The 17,077-nt window shown below is 46.0% G+C and overlaps 1 long non-coding RNA gene across 1 annotated transcript; it reads left to right on the top strand.

The window, feature by feature from the left end:
- Nucleotides 1-2,676: 2,676 nt before the first annotated feature.
- On the top strand, nt 2,677-15,714 carry LOC134517657 (uncharacterized). Its single transcript, XR_010071699.1, has 3 exons — nt 2,677-4,515; nt 4,897-12,464; nt 14,674-15,714. It is a non-coding gene; the product is annotated as an uncharacterized LOC134517657 (long non-coding RNA).
- The last annotated feature ends 1,363 nt before the right edge of the window (nt 15,715-17,077 follow it).

Raw genomic sequence — 17,077 nt, 5'->3', positions numbered from 1 at the left:
GAAATAAATAAATAAATAAATAAACAAGGGGGGAAAAAAAAAAAACAACCAAGGGCTGGTAATTTAGTACTAGAAAGTTAATTCTGGAGACCTCTAACCTTTAAACCGCCACGTGACTATTGATTTTCAATATTGCACGGGTCCGTGCCACCCTAAGCGTGTAGTTCAGCAGATTCCGAACAGTTTTTTCCTTATCAGTTGAGTCCCCGAGTACCGGTGCATTAAGACAACAAATGCCGGCGGCTGCCGGCGTGTCCCACGGTGGCCGGGCAGACGTGCCAGGTGTCTAATGAAGTTGGGCCGGTGGCAAACACGCCTCCAACCAGGACACGCGCCCCGGTGAGGGCTGTGCCACGGCGGGGACCGGGGGATGTGTTAGGCGGCCGGGGGGAGCCCGACCTCCAAAAATCCTGCCTTCACACCAAAGCATTTATATTTAACATTTAATCCTGTTCCCCACCTCAGCTTGGGCATTGTAAGAGTTCTAAACTCGCTTTTTCCCCCCGCCCCAAGAAGCGAATGAAGATGGAAGCAGCGGTGATGCTCCGTGAGGCGCTGAACCCTGGCGCCCGGATCAGGGTGGTCTCACGGTTTGAGGAACCCACAGCAATTTATTGTCGTTCAGACAATTATTCTCTCACCCAATGACCCCTCCCCACCCGGGAAGGGGAATCAGGAAAAACAAGGAAACCTGAGGGTTGAAATATAAACAGATTTAATAGAATAAGACTAAATAATTAACATTAATAACACTAAAGAACCAGTATTGATCCCGATACCAATACAAAATACACAAGGACTATCCCCAGCCCATTCTATCATGGGAATCTGTGCCCTCCCCGCAGGGACAGCCAGTGTGGGACCCTGCGAGTGCTGCGGCTTCGGGAGGAAGGGAAGGGCTCCGAGTCCGGCACCGTGACAAGGAGTGCTCGGGATGGCCGCCATCATAGGAGAAAAAGAACGTCTCAACAAACTTTCTAATTTACATTGAATGTGCTGTTCATGGTATGAAATAATCCTGTTGGCCAACTTGGGTCAAGTGCCTGGGTCTCGCTCCTCCTCATCCCCGCGCCTGGGGAGCTCGAAACACTGAGACCTTGAGACCCGCACCCCAGAGCTGCCCATAAAGTAAATATTTTCACAAATTCAGACACCGGAGTCTTCTAAAAAAGTGCAGTTTTCCCAAGCGTTAGAAGAGAAATTAGTCCTGCGTGGCTCAACCCAGGATAGACGGTCCAACCAGGACATGCTACTTTGGCCACCTTCCTCCTTTCCTAATCAGCAATTAGTTAAATGAGCGGCGGTGCCCGGGCTGGCGCGCTGCAGGCCACGCGCGCAGCATCCCCGGCTCGGATGAAGACGTGTTTTAAGCCGCGCACCTAAAAAAAGACTTCAGCCTTCCCTCCTCCTCCCCCCGGCTTTATTGATTATTGAAAATGTTACATCCCGGGGAGGAAAATGTCATTGCTTTAAATACCAGCATTAACAGTTGGTAAAAGTTCTTTTTCACCCAGGCGTGTGTGATGAAGAAAAATTAAACAATGGAAAAGACAGAGAAATATACGGAATTTAAAAGGAGAAAAAAAAATCATTTGCGCCTTAATTCGACCGAGAAGGAGCTTCACTCCCTTAAGTAAGAGGCTGAAAAGCGAACACATCTCATACCGGACTTTTTACTGGAACGGTGAAATATATAATGAAATTCAACAAGGAAAGTGGAAAAACAGCCAAATTGGTGCAGCAAAGTGGTTAATAGGATCATTAGCCTCCTCGCTGTATTTTTTTGGACATTGTGTGCCTGTTCCGTAGTCCTCGAGAGCAGATTGCGGGAACAGGCTGACAGTTACCCGCTAACTCAGCAGTGCTGGGTGCAAACTGCCATCTTCCTGTGGATTTACAGCTGCCACTTCTGCTACTTCAATTAGTTCTATAGCACACAGATGTTGCTTAAATGTTGCTGCTAATGATACTGCAATAAGCGTAAGATTCATGCCATATTTTGAGGCACGTAAATTTCTCAAGTGGCACAATTAAAGTGGAAATATTAGGTGGGGAGAACTTGGCAGTCTCTCCAACTTGGAAAGCGCACCCGCTATGCAATAATGGGTCAAAAATTCATTCAGGTTTTACTGCTGTTCAGAGTTTTAAAAGACTTTTCACAGTTGAATGCAAAGTAGTAAAAAGCAGAGTATTAGGAAATGAGAATGCTGTTCTGTTATTCAGACATGACTTTTAATTTCAAATTGGAATCACATGCTTACCTTCGCCGCGAGGTTGCCTCGCCGCACCGCCCGGATGCAAAAGGAATAAATAAGAAGTTTTCATTAATAATGATTTAATTGCTGCGGCTGCGCGAAGGTTCGGCGTGGCGGTTGTATTAGCGCGGAAAAAAAGAAAAAGGAAAAAAAAAAAAAAAAAATGGTTTCCCGAATCACACACAGAGACAGCATCAATCATTTCCGAAGCCAGATGTAGCCTCCAAACTGCAGCCTGACAACACATCTCCTGTTTGTGCAGCCACCAAGCAATTATTCTTTCCATTATATCTCCCAATGACAGATCTCCAAACCCAGGGCTGTAAAAATTAGAGTTTGGGCTTATACGGTTGTGTCAGGTCTTAAAAAAAAAAAAAAAAAAAAAAAAAATAAGAAAACTTATCATGGCTGCGGTGTTTATGAGCTTGTCAAAGTACATGTACATAATTTTCATCAAAATTTCTTTTACCTCATTTCCAATCCTCCAGGATTAGATTTATCAGCAGCTCATGCGGGGAGAGCTCTGTGCCTGCGTCCGAGCGGCTTTTCCACCTGCGAGCAGGACGCCGGCTGGGAAACACATGCGCTTGTCTTCAGCCCGAATGTTTCTCAGGTTCAACCGGTTTTTAACGGACTGCCTCGGGTGCCCGACAAATTTGAGGCATCATTTTTAAAAATGGTTTTACAGCTCAGTCCGCGCGTCGCTGGGTCGGTGGGGGAGAAGTACCGGTGGCAGCACTAAAGCGGGAGGCAAACGCAAAGAAAGAGAGCTGGGAATCCAAAGATTATTCCCATTTAATGTTTAATTTATTTATACTGGGGAAAGATTAGCAGGCGAGCGCTGATTTTGAAATGTCCGGTATACGCAGTATTTAAAGGATGAACTTAAATGTGAGGAGACGCAATCAATGGCAAAGTAAGGGCGAGCATCAGCGCCTCCTATCTAAATTACTGATTTTCGACCACAGCGCCCAAACGTTTCCATTTCCCCGCGTGGCTCCGTGCCGCTCCTGGTTTGGATTATTTAACAGCAAATCTCACAGACGCCAGTTTTGCCTTGTTCCGAGGCAACAAGGACAATAAGTTCCAGCCGACCCCAGGACAAAGGATCCTGCAGGAGCGCGGTGTGTGTTTTACGCCGGCGGTGAGCAGCTCCCTGGAATTGGGAGAGGGGGAAGCGTCACCCTGGCCACGCTGGCGACACGGCGCTGTGGCTGGGCAGGGGCAGCCCCAGACCCCGCACACGGGGAGGGGGCGGCCAGCGCAGGAACTTCTCTTTCCTGCCTTTTCACCCTTTTTTTGGCTTTATTTTTAAACACGGCGTCGTCCGGGCCCGTGTGCACGGTGAGGGCACGTTACGGAGGAGGGGGCGGCAGGAGGGGACGCGCACGGACCCCGGCAGAAGGGGTTTGATGCTGTTAGCCAAAACACCTCTCTATTTCTCCATCTTTTTGTGTCCTGCATCACCGAACTGCCTGGCTGTACGTACGGCCCCGCGCTGCGTTAGCAGACAGTGTATTTTATTACTAGATTTCTTGTCCCCCTGGCCTGTCCGCTACAGAAAATCATTTGATTCCAAACAGTTATTTCCCATTGAACCGTATTAGCTAAACTGTTACTATTGCTGCAAATGGCCTTGATGCCGAGGATCAAATGGGTTTGGTTGCTGATTGCGGCTACTGGGTTTACACCTGTAACGCAAGGTGTTGGGATCCAGTTGGCATGAGGTACTCAGTGTGCGCCAAAGTCCATGACTTTTCACAATTTTTAATCACCGTAATCCCACAAACTAATCTTTCTTTGCTGTTTATCAGGATGTGGGCTGCTCAGTGCGGAAGGGTCTTCTACTGGATACGGAAAAGGTTACGTGGAAAATCTTTTTGAGGACAGAAATGACCAATACACCCCAACTGAACGCAAGCCGCCGTGCCGGAGCATCCATCAGCCTTTTGCATCCATCAGCATCCATCCCACCGCCTTTGCCACCCCCTGCACCCACCCCTTTCCTGCCTTTAAAGCAGGGACATTGCGAGTGGCCAGAAAACACTGGGATTTTGTCCAAGGCACAGCAGTTTTTGCAGGAAAGAGCAGGGACAGCAGCGTCTGAGCCCGGCTCTCCTCTCCACCATCCTCAGGGGGACCCTGATGTTCTCCCCAGCCCCTTATTTATTTATTTCAGCTCCACTCCCGTTGAACTCCAAGCGAAATTCCTGCTGCTTCGATGGTACAAGACAGATCCCGGTTTCCCCAGGATGTGCAGGTATTTAGTAATCGTGGTGGTTCGTGTAAGGAGGACACCGATGCTCGATCCTTCTCCTGTCCCCAGGAGAAGATGCTCAGCATGTCCTGCCTCACCGTAAACCAGCTTGTGTCAAGCTGCCTCTTTATAAAATGCCCTTTTAAACCAGGAGCCCTGGCTATCAACTATTTTCTTCTCTCAGACAACACAACTATTAATTTCCAAATAGTTATCCGCGATTTCCCCTCTTGGAAAATGACCAGCATTGACAAATTTGCACGCTTTGGGCTTCACCGTGCAGTAACGTAACTCAAATTTCATTTCTGCCAAATGAATTTGTTTTAAAACTAAACCTAAAATAGGGGACAAAAATTGAACAAAGCTTTTAATGTCAATTTTCAGGAGGAAGGCCCGAAGGTCTCTGATTTTTATTTGTGAAAGTGGAATCAACGTGTGGTGATGATGATTTTATGGGATTTCTAAAAAAAAAGAATGCTTTTTGTCATCCAGCGTTTGAGCGGTCACCTGTGATTTATGCACCAAAGGAGTAAGTAGGTCCAAAGCAGAGGAGAACAAAGCAGCTTTGCTCCGGGTATCACGTCCGGACTCTTTGTCTGAGTTGCTGCAGCAATGTCGGAGCTGGAGGGTAACGCACCGCAAAGTTGCCGTGGGATCATGCACTGATTTACTCGGTGATGTTATGTGGGGGGGGATCAAATCGAACCGGTGTAGTTACCTTAGCAACCACCACAAAGTCTTGTGTTTGTGCTCCCGGACAGAGAGGTTGGGCCAGGGCATCCCTGGTGTAAAGCCCGGCACCCGCCGCCGAGGGACGGGGCCCTGGGGGAGCTCCCGCAGAGAGGTGGCACCCGAGCTTCCCAGCCTTCGCTGGCGTCGGGGCGACGCGGAAAAGGCTTTTATTTGCATTGGCAAAGATTTCACAGCTCCGTCCCATTCTGACTTTGGCAGCTTGTTTCTCTTTTCAAATACCTTCTGTAATCTATTACGATATATAGGCCAGTCGTATTTCCCCCCCTCACTCCAGCCTATGTCCTCTTTCTATTTAGGAATTAATTATGATGCTATCTCATATAACTCATTAGTATCAATTAATTCTTTCCCTTTCATGATTTTATATAGCTAAATTAGATTGCCTCTTAGGAACTTAATAATCAGTATTGGACTCATTTAGACGTATCTTTTTTTCCCTTCTCCACCCAGTTTTACTTGGACATGAGGAAGTGGAGGCTGGAAATGCCCCGTCCCCTCTGGTGGGGACAGGACTGGGGTGATGGCACCACCGCGCCCCGTCTCCTCCATCCCCACCAGCTCCGGCCTCTTCCAGCGCTGCAGGGCTTGGCCTCACCTCACCCATAATTCTGAATTTTAGCGGTCTTTTTTTTATTATTGTTTCTTTATTTTGGAGCTGCTTAAGACGTTATTCTTGGTTTATCAGCATGAATAGGAAATACCCTACTTCCAGCAATTGGCCAAACCATCGTGAATTATCTTCCCCTTAAACTCGCCGCAGGGACAGAGAGAAACGTCGAGGGAGATGTACGTTTTCCTCATTCATCTTGGTGGGGTGTTAACTTTGAAATCACAGCGTTGCTGGCATTCATATGTCCGTATTTAACTGCTTCACTGCTTACTGGCACATCGAATCCATTCAGGGAAAAAAGCAGTAATATGATTGAATAGATCTGGCAGGACCTGATATTCCCCCTCATTTTGAATCTGATCCAGCAGCCGCAAAGGCAATTAAATAACAAGTTTTCGCCGGCAAAAATGAGTTGCAAAATGCCCCCAGCTGCATGATGTAGGAAATACACCTTGATTTTACTAATTGCCGTGCCTGTACCTCGCCGTGGGGGTATCCGAGGCGGCTTTGCGTGACCCACTTCATCTATTTCCAATAACCAAGCCGGGGCTGGGCGGTAGCCGAGTGCTGCCGCGTGGGGATGTGGCAAAAGTTGAGCGGATTTGCCTTGTTTAAAACATCGACCGTCACCTCCCTTCGGTGACGCGAAGCTCCGTGTGCTCCTGCCATCGGCCAGGAAGCGTGCTGGGTCGCAGCCTTTCGCCGCAAATAACGGCCGGGCTGTTGTGGGTGCCTGTTAGCTTTAGCGAGACGGCAAAACGCAGCCTAAAGAGCAGAATTTCAGGAGATCAGCCAGGTCATTTTAAAGAGCTGCTGCCTCACCATCCCGGGCTGAAACCGAACCGTCCCGGCAGTGGCACTGAGCAGCCGTGATCTGCTTTAGCACAACACGACCACCAAAAAGTTGGAAATCTGTTTAAAGATGGAGCTGAGAGGGGTGAAAGAAGGCAGCTTTAGGTAAGTTACTGTGGGCTGCGGCAAACTCATGCTTGTAGATGTGTACGTGTAGTAAAGGGCGATATGGCATCTCATTTACATCGCCTGGCGCTGGAAAAGGATTACCAAAAGAGGTACCCCCGTTGCAGGACAAAGTTGGCCAACGTTGCTTCTTCCTACAGCAACTTTGGGAGATCGACGGCTCCTCTCCAGAGGGACTGCTGGAAATGTCTGTATTGATCCCAGATTTTATTGTTTCCATCTTCCCTGCCAGATCAAACAACGGAGCCAGCGACAGGGAGAGGCAACAGGAGGGGTCTGCTGGGAAAGCAGGCACACGCAAAGCCTTTTTAATAAGCAGCGTAAGGAGTGTAATTGCTAAATCCCAATTAAGGCAGATATGGGTCAAGCGAAGGAAAAAGAAGGGTGGATTTCTGTGAAAGGAGAGGAAAAGTCAAGAGGCTGAGGCTCGTAGGATAACTTTATTTCTGAATACATTCAGATTTGCAACAGCTTTATCCTCCCATCGCTCCCTTGGTGTCCGGCTTCTCACCACCTCTGCCCCGGGCTCCCGGCCCGAGCCCCCACTTCAGGGGAACGGCAAGGGGAAAAAAGGCAGGAAAAAAGAAAAAGGCAAAAAAAAAAAAAGGAACTCAAAACTTTACCAAGAGGGCAAAAAAAAAATTATTTTTTGAGAAAGCAACATGTGCTTCCCTTAAAATTTAAAGAAAATTCAATCTAAAAGCCATTCAGGATGGCTTTCAAATATGATTTTCACTAGAAATGACAGAAAATGTGCTATCTCATTTCTCTTCCCCCCCCATCACCTAAATGTCTGCTCATTCTTCTAGGGAAAGATTATTCTCATTATCAACAAAGTTTAACTATTATTGTTCAAATGTAAGGGTTTTACTGAATATGCACTTCCTTTGGCTAATCAGGGAGCTACCCAGCATTATTTAATCTATTTACATTCATGTATGCAATTATATTTCATAATCTGATTATGTGTTTTATATCTTTATATGGATGGAAATGCTGAATGTTGCATTTCTTTTTTATTATATGAGTTGTCGAGTTCTTTTGGGATGGAAATAAGAGTTCAGTAAGATTGCGGTGAGAATGGCATTAAGTTCATCAGCTAAAGAGACCCACCAAAATAGTGCCGGATGCAAATGGAAGGACCGTGTTTCTCTACGCATGTTCTGCACTTGAAGCTAATAAATTACATTCATAAAGTTAATACGCAAAGGAGACATTATTATCTATGGTAAAAAAAAGGAATAGATTGTTTCTGGCCATCACGTCCTTCAAGATACTAAAAACCAGCAGATCTCATCCTTTGAAATCTATTTTTTTATTCACAGGTAGGGAGAGGAAAACACATTTTCTGCTCTTCCAGCTCCCAGTCGCGTTTCCAGTTTTGAGTGAATTAGTCATTGACCTGAACGAGCTGAATACATTGAAATGAAAAAAAAACCCCACTCTGCCATTGCTGAAATCACTGTCACCAAGTTTGTCACTGCAGCAGACTCTGACTCCGGGTGCTGAGCTGGTGGCTTCTGCCCACTTGGACACCTGAACCACTTTGAAACGCTCTCGGAAAGTATCTTCAGCCTAAGACTGCTTTGCATTTAGTCTGAAGTATTTCTCTAAGTTATAAGTGGCTTTGGTCTCCTTCCCGTGGCACCCCTCCGTGCTGACCCAAACTGATGGGTGCAATGCCAGCCTCAGCCCGTGGTGGGGCCACGCGCCTTGGCCAACCCGTGTCCACCTGTAACCACCACCAGCACCGTGGTGGGGCCATTAACCCGTGAAAGAGTATCCCAGAACTACTTTTAGTTTTTTGTTTAATGTGTTTTATCAATTTTATTCATCCGCTATGAAGTCCGAGGGGCACAAGACACCCATGAGTGTGGTGGTCTGTACCTGTAGGCGTCAGTCCCCACCGGCATCCCCCCGTCTCAGCCCACCACCACGGCTTTGCCCTGCCTCACCAGCAGCAAAGCTTTCCCAGTTAGGGGGCATTATAGACTTGCAACTCAGAAATATTTAATCTTCACGTTAAAAATGTGGGGCGGAATAGTCACTCGGGTCTGACAATGAAAAGGCTTTCTCTTTTGATCATGATGTCAGAAGAATGTAGGACAAAGTAGTTTTTTTGTTAAGGTAAAGAGAAAATTGAAAGCAATCATAGAAAACAATGTAAGTTTGACCTGGAGGACTTCCAGTTGTGACTGCCGAAATGTTTATTTTAGCGCCCAAACCTGCTCTTTCTGCTGTCGCTTGTATTTGATCTTACTGTAGGCGTGCAAAGTACAGGCAGTTCACACAAACCGGAAATATTTACGTCAACGTCCGTGAAGAACAGAAAATTTCAGCACAGAAACAAAATAATCTTTATTTTCCTATCTCGGCCTCAAAACGCGGCGTCCCTATAGCATGAAGCTGCCGAGTCCTTGCTCTTGCTTTGCCAGCTCCGGCGAACTGGCCTGAAAGCCCGGCATCTCCTGTGTCCGCTCCTGGCAGATGAGGCCGTTCGAAGGGCAGCACCGTCCCCATCACACGTCTTGGGAGGAAAAGCTGTCCTGGTAATGATTGTTTCCACAATATTTGGGGGCAGCGCCTGGAGAGCATGAGCTGATGATTTGCTTCTGTTAGCTGCTTGCCAGGCTAATTAAAAAAAAAAAAAAAAAAAAAAAAGTTTAAAATGGTTTATTGCAGATTTCTGAATTTACGTCAGTAATGTAAATGCGTAGCTAATTGCTCTGCTGTATATATTTATTACTTTTTGAACCGTTCCAGTTTCTGGGTTGTGGCATTTTACAGCTATCGAAAGCAGAGCATTTTGGACGTCTTTATGTGTAATACCGTAAAGAGGGTTTTTCAGGACACCATTTGTCTCTTAAAAATGCTGCTCTGGGTCTGTACTTTCCCTGTGCTCAGGACAGGTCCCTCCTCGGGGCTGAGCCGCTGAAGGGTCTTAGCAAGCCCCCGGCCGGGGACGTGCAGCTCTGGAGCAGGGACTAAGGTGGGCGAGGAGGGCTTGGCTTAGACCTCCGTGGAACAGGGAGGCTTCGACATTATTTCAGCAGGCCTGAGCCAGTAAATACTGCTTTGGAGCTGAAAACTAAAAGGCCTGTGAGTACTTTTCCCATAAGAACCAATATTTGTTTCTTTTTATGTTTTGATAAACAGTAGGACTTTCTGAAATGCTCCTGCACAGCAGCCTCTCGAGGGTCTCCCATCCATACTGGCTACGCCTGACACCCACCGCACACCTCAGCGGAGGGGCTGGCAGAGACAAGTACAGCAGGGAAAGAGGGTGAAGCGTGTCTCTGCCAGGCGCCCTCTCCGTCCCCCCGGGATCTGTCTCCTTTCTCTTGCAGAAGAGAGTAGCAGCTCTTGCTTGTAGATGTCACTGCTCAATTTGCTGACCCACTGTAACGGCCCTGACTTCTCACCCAACGGAAGCATAAAAGCCACCAGGACCCATCCTGTGAAATGGCATCCAGGTGGCAACGCGGCCTTTCGGCAGCTCAGCCTGATTTGGGATGCAGCGTGGCAAAAGCACCAAAACAAGTCCCTGGTCCCCAGGTCATGCAGACATGGTGCTGTGGCCCAAAAATAAAGCAAGAACTGAATGAGAAACGCAGATGTTGATGAATGATTGAAGACCTCTGTCCTTGCAAGAAAACCAAAATAATTTTTACCTGACACCCTTCTCTTATTAGGGTTTTTTATGCGGATTTTGTCAGTTGATTTAACTTCTAAAAAGTTCAATAGTAAGTTTCTTCTATTTCCTCCATCCTCATTCAATAAAAAAGACTTCTTCTATTGCTACTGCAAGCGCCTGTCACTCGTACTATCATGACGTGGCTGAGCAGTGGTGAGTTGTATTAGGAGGCAGGGACGAGACAATCGGTGATGCTGTGGGGAGAAGGAGCTGCTGTGGGGCTGTGGCCTCCTTGCCCACGTCACTCAACCCCACCGCACTTCCTCCACCCCATCCTGTTTTCTAACGTAGAACAAACTTTGGGTCTGGGCCCTGGCACTAGTTCTGCTGCTGACTCTGTTTTACCCTTTTCTGCAGACTTTCTTCTTTCCCTACTCACCTCAGGTCATTTAACCAATGATTTTTGTATCCAGTCACTTGTCTTGAAGACCTTTGGCACAGGAGGACACAGGTTTTATTACAGCGCTTCCACTACCAAGGTCCTCTTCCTCCTCAGCAGGAGCAGGACGTTGGCTGTGTGGACCTTCTGGGTTTTGTTTCGGTATTAATGCCTCTTCAGCTTCCTTAAAACTGGGGAAGAGAGGTGGTAACCAGGAATTCTTCATTTTACAAAGTGCCTAGGATTTCTGCTTCACTGATTTCCAGGAAAGAGGGGAGCCCTGAGCCCATTCAGAGCTGCTCTGGCTGCGTGGTGCCGGCATGCTGTGACACGTTCTGCCCTCACAGTCCTGTTCCAACATTTATCCAAAGGTGTACGTGATCGCCATTCCCATTTCAGGCCATTTGGACCCTGACTGCTCCCGTGCCCACCCCTCTCTGCCGTTAACCTGCCGAGTGACACAGCTCAGGTGATTTGTACAGAGACTGTGGTCGATGGTCGTCACCCATGGGGGTGAGGACCCACCAGGACCCACCTGGCTTCACCCCTTGGTCCGTCAGAGCCTCTGGCTGGTCCCTACCCGCTGCTTGGCCTTTGCTAATTTGTCCAGGCTGTGTCTTAAGGGATGAAGTAAGTGAGGAGATAGTTGGGGAGAGATCTTGGAAGTCCTTTTAGCGATGCTTTGGGTACTACAGTGGTTGTCGGGCTTGTGACTTGCTCTAAGATGAGACGCATTGAGGAACCAGAAAGATGAAGGAGTACCACGGAATGAATCTCCGCTCTATGACATGGCTCCTACCTTCTTTAGCTTTTATTTTCCTTTTTTTCATCTAGCTACATGTGGCCTGCCGAAATAGCCCTGTGAGGGGGTTGTTAGAGATTGTTTGTTTGTTCTTATTATTATTTCTACTCATTACAGTACTTTCGTGTCTGTGGAGCAAAGCACACAGAAATTCTTTCTCTCTTCTTTTTTTTTTTTTTTTTTTTTTTTCCCATCTTGGGACTGGAGCTGTACTATGGAGGAAGGTGGTGACTTGCAGACCTCTGTGGTGACCCAGCACCCCCCGCCTTGCACCTCGGGTGCAGCATCGCGCTGCCCGCTGCCACCGAGCCACCGCGGGGGCAAAGCCGTCCCTGGGCACCCGTTCCCACAACAGAACTCCACATCGCAAGGATGGATATCATTAAATACAACTTTATTGGGTTTCATTGTACAATTTTCTTTTCATGTCTTCCTCCTTTCTTCTCTCCACCTTCCCCTTGGTGTCTCCATCATACGTTTCACCGTAGATACAGGGCAACTGTAAAGTTTGTTGGCCGTATGACCCAGACCGGTTCCAGCCTGCTTTCCCTTTTCTCAGTTGGATTTTTCTTTTTCAGGTTCGACACAATAAGCACTCTGTCATTTTTGCCTGGTGGGAGCAGAGGAGCTGTCAGATACTTTCCTTGCACCCTGGGCACCCCCACTTGGTCTGTTCTGGGGTAGTTGCTGCCTTTTGTTACAAAGTCATTTCTCAAACAGTTTAATTTATCCCAAGGTAAATGCCAAAAAAAAAAGGTCACATAATAACTGAAATCCTCTGAAAACTTTGTGGGCAGCAAAAATGTACCATTTTGTGACCAATTAACTGCAACCTTTTTTTTTTCACAATGCCCTTTCAGTACCAGTACAAAGTCAATAAAAAGGAAACAAAACCATTACAGAAGAACTGTTACTTTATTTGAAAGTGTAAGAAATCAAAAAATGACAACTATATAGCCTCTGTCGCTAGCATTGTATTTCAACTGGCCAAACTGCATCAAAAAAGCATGGCCAGCAGGGCGAGGGGGGGATCCTGCCCCTCTGCTCCGCTCTGTGAGACCCCCCTGCAGTGCTGCCTCCAGCGCTGGGGCACCAACAGCAGAAGGACACGGAGCTGTTGGAGCGGGGCCAGAGGAGGCCCCGGAGATGCTGGGAGGGCTGGAGCCCCTCTGCTGTGGGGACAGGCTGAGAGAGCTGGGGGGGTTCAGCCTGGGGAAGAGAAGGCTCCGGGGAGACCTTCCAGCCCCTTCCAGTCCCTAAAGGGGCTCCAGGAAAGCTGGGGAGGGACTCTGGAGCAGGGAGGGGAGCCACGGGACGAGGGGGAAGGGTTTTACACTGACAGAGGGGAGATTTTGATGAGACGTGAGGAAGGAATCCTTTGCTGTGAGGGCAGTGAGCCCCTGGCCCAGGTTGCCCAGAGCAGCTGTGGCTGCCCCATCCCTGGAGGGGTTCAAGGCCAGGTTGGACGGGGCTTGGAGCAACCTGGGCTGGTGGGAGGTGTCCCTGCCCAGGGCAGGGGGTGCCACTGGATGATCTTCAAAGTCCCTTCCCACCCAAACCATTCTATGAATCTACACTGTTAATGTCACCAGCTGAAATGGGGAACCCACCAAGAAGGTCTCAATCCTCCATCGGTTACTTTTGACCTGGGCGCTGAGAAATAATATTTGATTTCTTCTATGTAACAATGAAATGTAGCATTACGTAGGAGAAAAAGAGATAGCTTGGATTTAATTATTTAATTTATACAATTTAAAGTTCTAATATAGTTCATTTTATTTAAAACTTTAGTATTAAATTAAAAAAACTTTAGTATTAAAAACTTATGAAGTATCTGAGTAAAGGTAGTGATCACTTTTAAAATGACACACATCAACTTTTAAAAACTTTTTTATTACTTCTGGGACTTTCGGAATGTTCCTCCTTCGTATGCTTTTGTAGAGATTGTTTGCATACTCTGACTCCAGCCTGAGCGCTTTCTCTTCCTCTTCCTGTAAAACTTCGGGCAGTACATTGTATAATGACAAGTGACCAAAAAAAATCAATTTGTAATCTGATTTGAGGGTTTTGATTTCCTCTGATGAGTTTAAATTTCATTAAAAGCAACCTTATTTGAACATAAAAGAACTCCTTGAAGGGTAAAACAGGGAATTGTCTCAAAGAGTATAAAGAATCCAAACTCTTTTGTGCTATTTATTCACGGCATTAATTGTGAGGTCCAACAGGCGGTGTCGGTTGGCAGATGCACCGTTATCGGCCCCACGATCTGCACGAAGAGGGGAAAAAAAAAGCACAAGGGCTCACATTCAAAAATCGTTCTTTGGCGTATTGACACTTTAGTTATCAACAGCCCTTATTATCTGCTTAGCGGCGGATCGCAGCTTGCCGGTGACATAATAAGCTACAAATCACTGATGGGGCCTCTCTGCATTCTCCTAATTGTGTGTATTCTCTAGAAAAAAATTATCGTTGGGCCTCTTGTCTTGATGAGAAATTGACATTTTCTGGCGGAGCCTGGCGAGCACTATGTGGGGAGATAAGACTTATAGTTGGTTTAAAGGAGTGCAGCCATTCTTTCCGAGGCCTCTTTATTGCTCTAGTTGACCCACTTGATGAGTATGGATTTCATGAGGTCTTTTTCAGCATTTGAACTATAAAAGGTTCAGAATGACACCACCCCTTATAGACAAAAGATAACCTTGCCCTTTGAATATATTGATTCTTTATTAACTAGGCTGTTTAATGCAATGAAATGAGGCATTAGATTGAAGCCTATTTCAAGTGCTTTGAATAATCTTTAAAAGCTTGAAAGACCTTAAAAAGCTGCTCCGCAATAATTGGCATATACTTTTAGAGACTCCATTCCTTCATTTTGATTAAGGAATTTTTATCATCTTCCTATGTCTAAACTCGCTATAGGCTGACACAACATATTTTCTCGCCAGGGCTATTGCCAAGTTACGGATGGGGATGTGTCGCAGGTGGTGGATTGCTCTAGGACTTGTCATTCCTGGCACAAAACGTACGGGATTTCTTCTGTTGTATTTTCTTTGCATTGAAACTTAGACAAACCATTTAGACGCTCATTATTCCGACCTTTGAAACAAACCTAAAAGGAAAAGCGCCGATAGGCGTCGTGCAGGCTTTCATCCCCATAAACCGTCTTATTTTTTAGTGGGATGCATCTGATTATGCCGCCGTTTAAACAAGATACACAGATACATACTCAAAGCGGAACAATTTTCAATGCATCATAATAACGATAATCCAAAGTGCTCTATATTTTTAACATCTATTTTTGTCAAGCGTGAAAACTATGGAAATACTGGAGAAGAGAGGAGGCATAGTTAAATATCCCGGTTTGCCTTCTTTGTAAATTGTGACTACAGTAAGGTGCACCTTCTCATCACACTCCATCACTTAAATGCTGAGACACAGGGTGACAAAGGAGAGACTCGGGCACACGGCGTGTCCTTGGGCAGAATAGGGACGTACCCAAGTACAGACATTTACTTTGGAGCTCGGAGTTTCTCAGTGCCCTCTCGAAGTCGTCAGCAGCCCTCTGCTAAAGACAGGATAAAACTTGGGTAACGAACTCCCCGCTTTCCTGGGATTACCGGGCAGCCAGACCCATATTCCGGTAGAAATTCTCTTTTTGTGGTGGTCACCGGAGGATGCGGGCAGAGGTTGGGCAGGGGAGGGGAACCCAGCCCTGTGCTCCGGGCTCAGCATCGTCACCGTCACCCACCAAACCACCCTCCCACCGCGAGGCCGCGGCGTCCCCGCCGCCCCGCGTTCTTATTTCAAGCACATTATACGTACATCGCACGTACTACGGTCCAGAGGATGAAATAGTTGCGTTCGGTATTATAATTAGCAAAAAGCATTTTCTTCCTTATCAGCGTTCAAAAGACGAGTACGTCGACCTTCGGTGTCAAAGCGCCGCACGGAAAATTTGGGTTGTGCTCTGTTTAAAATAACTTTTCCTGTTTACAGGCTTTTACAATATGATATTAAAATAGAAAAATAAATAAATAAATACTGTTACCTTCACTTTACAAAAAGGGTGTCTGAAGCACTGTTTTGGTTAAATACTTCACCAAGGCTGAGCGACAAGTCACTGCCGGGCTGCGGAGCAGAGCTCTCCTTCCTCCTCCTCCTCCTCCTGGGGGCTGCCCCAAAAAGCCCCCGCCGAGGACTCTGCTTTTCCTTAACTGAGACATAGCCTCAAATTCTGGTATTTAGAAATGAAACCCCCAGCCTCGCAGTTTTGTTTTGTTTTGTTTTGCGTTCAGTCACTTTTTTTTTTAATAATCAAACCAGATAAAATTACTAAAAATGAAATTCACAGACAAGAAATACTTTAATTAAATATTGTGTAAAATGAACATTTTTTTTTTTTTATACAGTTAAATATATGAAAAAAATGTACAGATAAAACAATCTTATTGTAGGGTCTTTAACAGTAAAATCTACCATTTAGTGAAGCTTTCCGTCTGGAGACAATGAAGCAATGAGTGCATTGACTAAGTAATCTAAAACACAAACAGATTGCATTTATGAAGAAACTTGCAAACTTTCTTAACATGTACACGTGACCTCTTCGTTAGCGCAAAACCTCACTTAGACAAAATATAACGGAGGCGATTCAGTTCCAAAGTGACTTCTCAGGCTTTTCCACCTAGCTAAGCCTTCTTCCTTCTCCCAAAGGAAATGCGCGCGGCATTTATCAGCTGGGATACGCCGTATCGTTCTTTTAAACCCTTTAATTAATGCTGGACTAAAATGTGCATTTTTGCCCAGAAAGGAAAAAAAACCAACCAACCAAAAAAAAAAAACCAAAAAACCCAACAAAACAACACCCCAAAAATCCCTCCTTTTTGGTTAAAAACTTGAATTCTGCTGCAGTTTGCAACATGTTTTGCAGTGCTGCGTTTGCAAACTATTTAGTGCAAAGTAAAAAAAAAATAAAATTAAAAAAAAAAACAACAAAAAACTCCACGTTTTTCTCTATGGATTTGGCACTAAGAGCCACGAAATGCGACGGAGGTCATTCCAGTTTAAAAAGTACAGTCATCTACGGGTCTGTTACAAAAAGTTCCGTAAAAAAAAACCCAATAAACCTAAAGAAACAAACCCCAAACATTTAAAAACTGTGGATGATCCTGATTTCACGTGAAACCTTTGTCTTTTTTAAACAGTGCAGGGGTCGGGAGAATGCAGAGTGCAGCAGAAAATAGACACAGGAAGGAGTGATCGATTTGTACACCAGGTTTGTGCTTTTGTTTTGTTTTGTTTTTTTTTCTTTTTACACCAGAAATCATCCAAATGAAGTAGTGATTAACAATT

This window comes from Chroicocephalus ridibundus, chromosome 6 (assembly GCF_963924245.1).
Source record: "Chroicocephalus ridibundus chromosome 6, bChrRid1.1, whole genome shotgun sequence".
Lineage (NCBI taxonomy): Eukaryota > Metazoa > Chordata > Aves > Charadriiformes > Laridae > Chroicocephalus > Chroicocephalus ridibundus.
This window is presented reverse-complemented; position numbering and strand designations above follow the sequence as displayed.